Source organism: Vipera berus (assembly GCF_964194415.1).
Source record: "Vipera berus genome assembly, chromosome: 4".
Lineage (NCBI taxonomy): Eukaryota > Metazoa > Chordata > Lepidosauria > Squamata > Viperidae > Vipera > Vipera berus.
In genome coordinates, this window is record NC_138206.1 from 21,701,926 (window position 1) to 21,714,021 (window position 12,096).

The 12,096-nt window shown below is 36.9% G+C and overlaps 1 long non-coding RNA gene across 1 annotated transcript; it reads left to right on the forward strand.

Moving 5' to 3' along the window:
• Positions 1–4,369: 4,369 nt before the first annotated feature.
• Positions 4,370–7,208, forward strand: LOC308667396. The gene is made up of 3 exons (XR_014026276.1): positions 4,370–4,736; positions 6,243–6,328; positions 6,771–7,208. It is a non-coding gene; the product is annotated as an uncharacterized lncRNA (long non-coding RNA).
• The last annotated feature ends 4,888 nt before the right edge of the window (positions 7,209–12,096 follow it).

Genomic DNA, 12,096 nt, shown 5'->3' on the forward strand with positions numbered 1-12,096 from the left:
AGTATTTATAATAAAAGTCTATATGAACCAGGTTTCCTAGTCTGGTCTACCTTGGAGGATTAACAAGCCTGTAGGAATAGCACTTTTCAAATGCTTATAAGAATACCACACAAAAAATGTCACAACCTGATTGTCTGTGGAGATTCTCTATCATCCAGGTCATAGTTGTCCCAAAGGTGCTTTTTCAAAAGGCAACTGGATTGTTTTTAATTCTTCCTCAAGAAAAAAACAACAGTCCAGTTGCCTTTTGAAAAAGCACCTTTGGGACATGACTCATCAAAACAGATCACAGAAAAGCAAATTCCAATTTAATGATAGGAAAAAAAATCTTAACAGCAAAGAGCAATTTTATATTGGAAACAATCTGCCCTTTTACCAGATGCATTCCAGCAGAGGCTAGAAAGCCTATTGTCCGGTTTATTTTAATTTTATTTCCTATGCTGGAAAAGGGGCTGGCTGCATCATCCTAGAAAACCCTTCCCAACTCAGTAAGACTACATTTCTGTCTTTGGATTGTACATAAATTTGGCTGAGAGACTGTAGTCTCTCCTTATCTCTTTTTAAAAACTGGTGCTGTTTTGACTGACTTCCAGTTTCCTTACTGGAAGCTGGATTTTTTTATGAGTAATACGTTTTTGTTGTAAAATCAAGAGTTTCATATATAAATTCTTCATGAATTCTTGAATGTATGTCAAATGACATCAATCACTTTTCATTAAGCAATTTGTTACTGAACTTCAGTTCATGTCATATTTTTGACTGGGTTACTCAGATATATAAAGTGTGTGTGTGTGTGTGTGTGTGTGTGTGTGTGTGTGTGTGTTTGACAGCCGAGGAACATAAATAAAGATTTGCTCTTGGCCTTTCCTTATTTTTGACATTAGTTTTGCATCTGGGCAGAGCCATGGTGGCGGAGTGGTGAGAATGCAGAATTGCAGACTAATTCTGCTGACTGCCAGCAGTTTGATCCTGACCGGCTCAAGGTTGACTCAGCCTTCCATCCTTCTGAGGTCAGTAAAATGAGGCCCCAGATTGTTGGGGGAAATATGCTGACTTTGTAAACTGCTGTAAAGCATAATGAAGTGGTATATAAGTCTAAGTGCTATTGCTATTGCTATTTGAGCATGGCTCAGATTTGCTGAGAATAGAAGATGGTCTCTACCAACTGCTTATGGATAAGGGAAATTGCCCTTCAAAATATGTTTCATTTGTCTGTGAGGAATGGACATTTCTGCCTGGGAATGATATGTAGGCAGACAGTAAATTCTAGTCTAGCCTTAGGCATGAAGCCAACTGAATGACTGGAAGATGTACATAGACACACATAGGCACATAAACACAAAGACACACACATACAAAATTACGCACCTACACTGATAGTCCAATCTAGATTGGAACCATTGTTTTCTTCCCCAAGAGCCTTTATGTGCAAAATCTACGAGACAGAGAGGGGGGGAGGGGGGGAAAGAGAGAGTGTGTGTGTTTCAGTGTGTCATTTAATTGCTTCTGGCTGGTTGTAAAATACTTTTCCTTGAGAGATGACAAGAGGATCACAAGCAAATTATGCTTTGAGAAAGAATCTTTATATACTGCTCAAAAAAATAAAGGGAACGCTTAAACAACACAGTGTACTGTATTTAATAGTAGGATGTCTTATTTTGTGTTCCCTTTATTTTTTTGAGCAGTATATTTGTGGATGATTTAACATTTATGATGCTTCAAAGAGATGAGTGGAAGCTAATTAGAAAACAATACTCACAAAGGAGGAAGTGATTTCATGTCCAAATGTTCCCATCTCCTCCCTGTGACAAGACCGAACCCAAACCCAAACCTAAACCCACCACCCCCCATTTCAACTCTGGTGAGTTATATTTGTGTTGCTAAGCCTCATTCTTTTTTATTTTGCTTATTTGGGCAACTGTTCCGTATTTTAAAAGTTTAAAAAATGCTGTTTGCTTTTATAGTATATTCAGCGCAATAAATGTAATTGTTGTGCTAATTTTGCACAATCTTTAGCATATGTGTTACGCTAAGATGTCTATATAATCTTGGTTTAAATCCATTTGAAATTTAATGCTCCTTACTGTTCCTTTCAGTTAAACGTTCTTGGCCTTTATTTTAAGATTCAAAACTATTTTTCTGCTTAAGAAGGATCTGCAAATCCTACATTCTCTCCCAGCTACAAATAAGTCTATGATTGTCAAGTTGGCATTACAACTGCTTTTTCCCTTGCCTAACAGATCAAGAAATGCCTTTTCTGAGGCTAACTCTTGGAAAGAAAATGTTGAGCACCCTAAGGAAGAAAATATGTGAGGCACATTAGGATAGCAAATACATAAATAAATATAGCGGTCTGAAAATCTTCATGTTATAATATTGCACGAAAGAACCGTGTTAGTTTTTGGCAGTTGAAGTCCACAAGTAATAAAAGAGCCAAGGTTGCCTACCCCTGGTTAATGGTAATCAGAAATCACAAGGAGTTTGGTAGCATCTTTTCAGACTAAGAAATGCTATTTCTTTTTTTATAAACATTGTCGGATTGAAAATATACTTTAATACAACGAGATTTTTATACTATACTATGGAAATATACCTTGTATAGTATATTTCCACAGTATAGTATGAAAGTAAAACATAATACCAAGAGGATTTTTTGTAGCATTTTGGAAAAGTTTTTCTTGAACTGTACAGTGGAATGTTTTGTCTTCTGGAGTTATCTTGAAAGTATTGTTTTATGCTTCCAAACAGGGCAGTAAAAAACATATTTTTCCACATTTACTCCTTGGTCAATTGGTCTATTGTATGATACTTCAATAGGGACGCGGTGGCTCAGTGGGTTAGGACGCTGAGCTTGTCGATCAGAAGGTCGGCAGTTTGGCGGGTCGAATCCCGAGTGCCGCGTAACAGAGTGAGCGCCTGTTACTCGTCCCAGCTTCTGCCAACCTAGCAGTTCGAAAGCGCGTAAAAAACGCAAGTAGAAAAATAGGGACCACTACGGTGGGAAGGTAACAGCGTTCCGTGCGCCTTTGGCGTCTAGTCATGCCGGCCACATGACCACGGAGACGTCCTCAGACATGCGCTGGCTCTTCGGCTTTGAAACGGAGATGAGCACCGGCCCCTAGAGTCAGAAACGACTAGCACGCATGTGCGGGGGAACCTTTACCTTTACCTTATGATACTTCAATATATACTACATCTAATATCAGATTTTCTCATTTCATATAATTACAGCTCTATGAGAATATGTCATTCTGTTTCAGCTTTTTTAGCTCACTTGTTGCTTATTTATTCCATATATTTCACCCTTGCGAGTTACTTCTCTGGAGTGTTAGATGTTAGATATAATTCCCCTGAACATTATTGATAAGTACAGATCACTTGTGTATGATGCACTATTGCTGTCTAGTTATAGGACAGGTTGATAAAAGTCCAATCCTAAAATAGATATATGATAATTATTTACATATTTTAATCACAATATATTTCACTCTTCTGCACCTGTATGCATTTTGAATATGCACCTCTATACTAAACATCATCAGACAAGCAGTATTGTGTCAATGTATGTTAATGTATAAACATACTTATAAGCCCATGGACATTGGGATCAAGCATATATAGAGGGAATTAGTTATTTTCTAACTGGTGAATTTATTTATCTAAGACATTTAACAGTATATTGTAAAGGAGGGAATTATTGGTTCTTAAACCCTCTGAGGGCAAATGATTTCAAAAATAAGTGCGTTGGAGACAGAGATTGTGTAACGTGAAATAGTGGATGTATTGGAGAGTCATGATTTATGTATGACACCACCAGGCAGATGAAAGATGCGTGATGGTCCCGTGGGGTCCTCTCCGTGTCCTGGTTCTGAGACTGAGATACACAGTGTGGCCTGATGCATCTGGTGCTGAACATGGGGAAAGAGAAGGGGGTGAAGGAAGCTAAATAATAAAAGCAAAAACGTATCCTTGGTTCATTGATCAATTTTCCTTGTTGGTCCACCCTTCACTGCCATCCATATTCACCAGAGAGACTGATATTCCGATACCCAGAGAAATGTATATACCCTTATAGTATTCACTTTACTTCCTGGGGCCAGCTGTCCTTTTTGTTGTCAAAATTGTTCTTTTACATGGGCTCTTTCATATTTTTTCTCCATTTTTCTTCAATTCATTTAGTTCCTCAAGATTTCTCCTACTGCAGCAAAGTGTGAGTTTAAAATGTGAATACAGAACTTCTTTGAAAATACTGATTCTCGTGGGATTATAATTTATGACATTTCATTCCTAGGCCATTTATTTGCTAAGAGAATTCAAAGCTGTTTATAGTTAGAGTCAGTTAAATTAAAGCTTTATCCTAATTATTAATAAACAACTCAAAAACCGAAAAACCCTAATCCATTTTGAAGCAATGATCAGAGTTGCTAATTCTGATCAATAATGGAAGTCAGAGAAATTAAAATTAATTTTGTTGTGACCTGAGATTATTTGGGGAGAACACGTCAGGATGAATGTGGAGCTACTAAAAGGATGACAGTATTCTAGAATATGATGAACATAATGATGTGATGGAAAACAATTGCTCTGGGTGACCTCATTAAATCTATGGGTGATATCAACATTAAATACTGAAAAAAATGCTGAATTATGGGTTTTCATTTCTTTGTTATCCCCTAAGACTAATAAACCATGCTGGCTAAGGACTTGAGAATTGAATCCATCCAAGTGGTACCAGGGTAAGAAAAACAGTTCTACTGAATCTATTAGAATTTCATTCTGTATTCTGCTGGCATACCAAATTATAAGATAATGTATCATCACTGCATCCAATATGCTTCCTTTTGCTAATTTGGGATGTCTCATATAAGTCTACTTAATGCATACAAAATAACATTTAGTCTGATGTTTTTCCTCTAGTAGAATAATATTCTTCTCTCCTTTTAAATTTATCGCGTCACTATCAATTGCAGGACTTGTGTGTCAAACCATGGAGTAAATGGACAAGTACATTGTTCTGTCAATCAATGCCAACTCATTGCTCAAGAGGATTTAGGCTTAAAAAAAAGAGTTGTGGCTCATCGCATCTCTTATTCTTTATTTGACAAGCAGAATAATTTTATCTTGTTAACGATTTTCAGAATGTCTGAACCTGAATATTGGCTTTATTTTCTAACATGAATCATTTCATTGTTTTAATTTTTTAAACAATGTTTAATAGTTACTTATAATTCAAATGGTAGATCATTGATAAAACTGACTGGGTAAAAAGTTGAATGGTCTTCAATATCACTGAACTTCTTATACAATAGACGTCTCCACAATCCGCCATTTTAATAAGGATATTTTTTTATTTCAAATCTAAATGGAAAGCAGTGAAATTTAACAAAGGTTAAATGAAGTGGAACAGTCCAACAGTAGCTAGTTGCACAAATATGCTGAGTATGTAGCTTGGCTGAAAAGCTAAATAAAGAGTGCTTTATTTTATGTATTTAAAAGTGGAACACTATGCATAGCTACTCAAAAATAAATTAGCGATTACAGGATAGTAACATAAATATTTTATATCCTTTCTTCTTGCCCTATGTGGTGAATAATAACCAAAATGTTACATCAATAAGAGTAATAAAGACAAAAACATCTATATAGAGCAGTGTTTCCCAACATTGGCAACTTTAAGATATGTGGAAATTCAGTTCCCAGAATTCCCCAGTCAGCCATGTTGGCTGGGGAATTCTGGGAGTTGAAGATAAAGTTGGCATGGTTGAAAACCACTGACATAGAGGAAGACAAGAAGACACACAATATAGAAGGGGCACTATAACTGTAAAGGCCCTGTCCTATCTATTCACCATCTTCAGGCATGTATGTTTGCTAGGTGGGGAAATTTAAATCCCTGGAAAAAAGGGACTACATGATGCTAGTGATCTGAGTTTGATCAAAGGAATGTTTTTCTTAGGATAATCTCAATATTGCAAGGGTGACAAAGTCAGACCCAAATTTACAGATACTGTATCCCTTTACTTTGATCAGGAGTGAAAACATGACTTGCATGTTCCCATAATGTCCTTTTTCAGTGGACTTGGGCAACAAAGAATCTTTGGTACTTGACAATTTCTTCTAAAGCTGCGAAAGGCAGGTGTTCATTCCTGGAAAAGCTTTGAAGCTAAAAATAAAATAGAAGAAAATTAAAATTAAAGGATATTTCCAGGTACATTGTAATCATCTTAATACTTACATTTCAGGGGGGCTGTGTGCGAGTGAGTGTGTGAAATGCTGACAAAACTCCCAGTTCAAATGGAATGCAGACAGAGAAGTAGAGTAAAGCTTTGTAAGTCACTTGAGATCAATCGGCAAAGAATACCTTCGTCTCAGCCATGTCATTATCAGATTAATAGCTGAGTTCCAATTCAAGCTGGAATTATTTGGATAATGAAATCAAAAGGGACGTTTTCACAAACAATTTGCCTTGGAGCAAAATTATAAAAATGCTGGAGATAGAATTTTCCTGCCCCCCCTCCCTTTGGCCACCACACCCCTTCAGATTCTTTCCAGACTGGGTTGCTTTACACATAAGCCACATGGCCCTTCCCTTTGAATTCTTCATGGTTTCCCCCCCCTCCCCGCTTTGCCTGGCACTTTAATGTAAGCTGAGACATCTGATCTTCTCTAAACACCCATTGGATAGTCCTTTATTCTGTAAGCAGATTACCTTGGAAAGATTTGGTGACATCTATTTGATTAATCAAAATTGGATATTTATATTACAGCAGAATTGACTAAGGCTTCTCCCCAGAGCAACAGAAGCATGAAAACATTACAGAAATGGCTAATATTTACTAAGAATGTAAAGTTGAGGCTGTAATTCAATTTTGTATTTTACTGTGCTGAAAAAAGATGGAAGTCAATACTTTCTTTTCTTTTTTCTCTATTATCCCACACCTTTCTATTCCCTTCTTTGCACTTTGCACTTCCCTACTATCTTTATTTTCACTTGTATTTTATATTATGATAATCTCAATAAAATTAATATACACATACAAATGAGATGAAAATCTATATTTAGTGGCATCTGCTGACATTCTCCCCCCCAAAAGCACACTTTGATGCTTTGTTGTCCTATGGCTTTATATTTTGTTTATTCATTTATATTTCTGTCTCATTGTTTTTTTCCCCAAAGAGAGTCTATACTTGCCATACATGATATATTCAAATAGCTCCTATTTATGTCATTGGTGTGTTTATGTCTTTAACTACAGTACTTAGTCTCCTAAAATGCTTTAGATGTAGAACGTGGATTCAGTGGAGTTTATTGGAGCTTAGGTTTACATAATATCACATTAAAATTGTTAAAAAAAATCATTTTAATATACTGTATTTTTATTTGCAATGATGGATAAGTTGCTTACTATCCATTGGTGAAAATTTGCTTTTGCAGAAATATGCTCAAGGGTTGGCCCATTTTTCAGTTGTTTATTTGTTCCTATTCTCTTTCTCTCTTTCCCTCTCTCTCTCAGGATAGGGAGCACACTGAAAGAAATTTCAATGACTACTGTCAACCTCCAACTTGAGTATTCTTACTGTTTTCATCTTGTCAGCCACAATTTTCTGTTACAGTGTTTGGCAATATTCTTTCCGCAGTGTTTTTGGTAACATATAGATTCTTTAAAAATAGTGTAACAAAGGGGTACTTTCATTTGGATAAATAAATCAGAGTAAATCTGATCTCCCTCCCTCCCTCCCTCTTTCTTTCTTTCTTTCTTTCTTTCTTTCTTTCTTTCTTTCTTTCTTTCTTTCTTTCTTTCTTTCTTTCTTTCTTTCTTTCTTTCTTTCTTTTTCTTTCTTTTCTTTCTTTTCTTTCTTTCTTTCTTTCTTTCTTTCTTTCTTTCTTTCTTTCTTTCTTTCTTTCTTTCTTTCTTCCTTCCTTCCTTCCTTCCTTCCTTCCTTCCTTCCTTCCTTCTTTCTTTCTTTCTTTCTTTCTTTCTTTCTTTCTTTCTTTCTTTCTTTCTTTCTTTCTTTCTTTCTTTCTTTCTTCTCTCCCTATTTTATACTGCTGTTCATCCTGTTTAAAATTATAAGTTTGGGCAGACTATATAAATTAGATGGCATACTAATTTTAGAAGACAGGAAAAAGAGTCTAAATGATTGTGGTAGGTTAGAAAAGCAGTTTAAGAATAACAAAATAAAATTTAATCTAGATCAATGCAATGTTTTTCACTTGGGCCATCAAAATGCTTACTGTATAGGGTGAAGAATAGTCAGCTTGGTATAAAAAGAAATTGATCTTATTATTTCAGTGGATTACAAGCTGAATATTGACCAGCACTGTGGTGTGGCCACCTGACATTTAGGATTAATGAATGGAATTATTGTTTTCAAATCCGGGGACGTAAATTCTTTCGTTCTGTTTTGCACAACTGTGCAGGACTGGATCTGAATATGGACAAAAGTGCTTTGGAGGTGACTTGGGCATCATTGCTGCAACTGACAGCATTCCCTTAGCCCTACATTGTTTCCTGGTCCCAAACATTAGTCACATGGGCTTAGGAAAGTTTGTGTTTGAGAAAAGGGTCATTAAAGAAGTGGCAACAGGGGGTGACCATATTTTGCTGCTTTGTCATTATTTGTGTAATGTCTCCTGAATACACACAATATTTACCCCAGCTGAGGTCATCTAACAGGACAACTCAGGCTATTTCAAATCCAGCCATATATTTCACTCCTTGCCAGTTGACACCACCTTCCAGTTTTTGCAAGTATGAGCTGTTGCCCTCTGCCTTTCTTTATGACTTTGTCTCTTTACTTGCACAGTTTTTCAGCTTTCCAGCTTTCCAGTGCCCAATGATTCTGCTAGCTAGGAATTATGAGAATTGTATAGTAACATAATTGTAAGACACCAAATTAGAGAGGTACAGTTTTTCTTAATTCTTTGCCCAAGTTGGAATTTAATGTTCTCTATTGTGATGAACAATATTGGAACCTTAATCTCCTTTCCCAATTTGATGGAGAGCTATTCAAGGCAAAGACAAGGTTTTGGGAAATACTTTTTGAGTGAACAGGATGAGATAGATGGGAGGACAATTAAAACCAGTCACTTCGAAGATGGGCCTGTAAGTAGAACCCAGCAAAGACAAACCTACCATTAGCTATTTCTCATACCAGCAACCTGGGTATAAAAGCAAACCTGTGTTTGCTTTTATACAGTCTGTGGGTTGAAGCCATGGAAAACATAAAGACTGAAATAAGCTCAGGTTCACATAGGAGTGTTAAGATGAGATTCAATAGCAATCCCTTTTTTCTATGGAAAAAAATGCAATCCAATCTCTTCCACTAAAACAATTGGGGCTTGGTTGCATTGTGTCAACACTTCAAGGTAAACTAAACAGGAAACATGACTAGATGAGCTAATTCTATTTTATTGTAAGGCTACATTAACAGATTCCTGCAAGTCTGAAGGTACAAATCTTTTGCCACTACTTTTAACCAGGGATGGGTTCTTTCTAAATTTCTTCTTCTGACTGTTAAGCCACTGGAGGCTCCTCCCTCTCTTATCTGATTGTTCCCTAGGCAGCATATCTTCCCCTCTTCCTCAAGGTCATTACAAATAGCAATTCGTTTATCTATATAAGAGCAAAATTTATTATCTCTTTAATTATCTAAAGAATTTATCTTCACTGAGCTATATGAGTATGCACTTTGTAATTTCTTAGAAATTTGTCATCTTAATATCAGGTTTCATCCATATTAACAATCCTTACATGGTTATCAGGATTGGGCAGACATGTAGAGTTCTTTTCTCTAGAAAACTCTTTCTTGCTAAATGCTAGGTATGGCCTAACCTAAGATCACCAAGGATTTTCTTTGGGAAGTTGGCTCCCAAAGCAGTCATCAGAAATATTTAGCTGAGGGGAGCAAGACACACATTTTAAAAAACAATGATAATCATCTTAAGGGTGTGCAACCCTTTTATTAGTATGCAGTTAGTGTTACTCAACCTTAAAGCTGTACATTACGAGCCAGTCTTTTAAGCTGCTTAATTTCATTTTCTCAATACTTAGTAAGTAGAATCTGAGAGGCAGAATGGCGCTTTACCAGCTGGATGTGGCTCCTATTTAGGCAAGGTTTCTAGACTTCTAATATGAAGATGGAACTGGTGGAAACAGGCCAGGAGGAAACATACGGAATTCCAGTTGAGACATCACTTTTCAAAGAAACCATTCTTCAAGACTTTTCTCACACCTTTGATGACTTTCAAAAATAGCTTGGGCACTGAAAAAATACACCCAAGTGGTCTCTGGCCATTCTTGACTTGGGAGGGAAGGGTGACTGTATTAAAAAAAACACCCTGATCCTTTGCCTACCTTTACCACACTAGCACAATGAGGTTGGTCAGTATAAACAGATTAAGGCAGTCTATGATAGCAATTGATGGGTTGTCCTAAAGGACAAGGTTGCAGTGCACAAGGTCTTTCATCTGTGTTCTTCTTTTGCTCTATCAGCCACTCTGCTAAACTTTCTTTCTTTCTTTCTTTCTTTCTTTCTTTCTTTCTTTCTTTCTTTCTTTCTTTCTTTCTTTCTTTCTTTCTTTCTTTCTTTCTTTCTTTCTTTCTTTCTTTCTTTCTTTTTTTCTTTCTTTCTTTCTCCTTCCTTCCTTCCTTCCTTCCTTCCTTCCTTCCTTCCTTCCTTCCTTCCTTCCTTCCTTCCACCACTGAGCAGCTGATATACCATCACCAAAATATCTTGTATTTGCAAAGCTCTTGCACTGAAATCCCCTGCAAAGCTGTCATGACATCCTTCTTGTTCCTGCTAACTTGCTCTAGACTTTAGCTATATCTAGTCTGTCATTGCTCAGTTCCTCCTTTATCACCCTTGTCATCTACCACCAGATTCTCATCCACAGTACTGATGTTGATATTTTCTCACCACTAAATGGCAGCAAAGAGTTACAAACTTTTCTCCACAACAACACCTCCACAAGGTAGGTTGAGTTGAAAAAGTGCCTGCTCCTTCCATTCTGTCTCTACAGGCACTAGATCAAGATTCTTCAGCCTAGTCCAGGATGGCAATGTATATCTGAGTATTATCAGCATATTAATAAAATCTCAATCTCAACTTCTTCATGACTTCTACTAGTGGTTTCACATTGGTGTTAAAAAGCAGAAATTAGAGAAATAAACCTTATTGGGTGAAAGTTTCTTCATACACAACCGAAAGCAGTCAGGAAGAAACAGAATAATTGAAGATTGATGCCCGCAATTGCACAGGCAGTCCATATTGTTACCATAGTCGATAGTAATAAAGGTCACAGAGAGGTGCAGAAGGACTAGTTTAGGCAAACACTTCCTATCCAGGAATGAATGAAGAAAATAAATCAGAGTAATCAATACTGTTTCCATCTGTTGGCCAGGTCTCAACTTGAACGGAAAGGGAAAAGGGTGATTTATTTCAAGAAGTGTACTCTTAATTGTGGCTGCACCTTTTCAAAGGAAAATTTGGAAGCCTTATAGTTGTAGTCAAAATTAATCAGATCTAGGGAGGGCTTTTCAAGTGCAGCTTGCCTCACATCTTCCTCAGCATAATATTGATAGTTTCCCAAGTTAAGCCAGGTTGGACAGGAATCAGACCCACAAGAGGTAATCCAAAGATCACCATGCCCATTTCCTGAAGCAGGCCCAAAGATCACCGTAGTCTCTTCCTCAAAACCCATTGAGAAAAGCCAAGAATAGCATGAAACTAGTCCACATTTGTCTGGGGTCATGCTGTCATCTATGTGTTTTAGGATGGAAGGAGTTAACATGGCAAGATATCCCCATCATGAGCTTTGCTGGCTAACAGCCAACTTTTTGGTGAGTTTCAGTAATTTTGTTGGGAAAAGGCTTTGCAAACAATCACAGCTCCCAGATCTAAGGACAAATCTCTATTCCATAGGGAGTTTGTCACCCTGGACACCCTGTCATCTACAGTAAGGTAGGAGGAGCCCCCCACTCCCTCTTTTGCTATTACTCATACAGCCAGATTTTAAATCACATAGGATTTTCAGTTGAAAATTCTTTTTGATATAAGTACTTCAGTTACACCGAGAAAAAAGGATTCTGAATT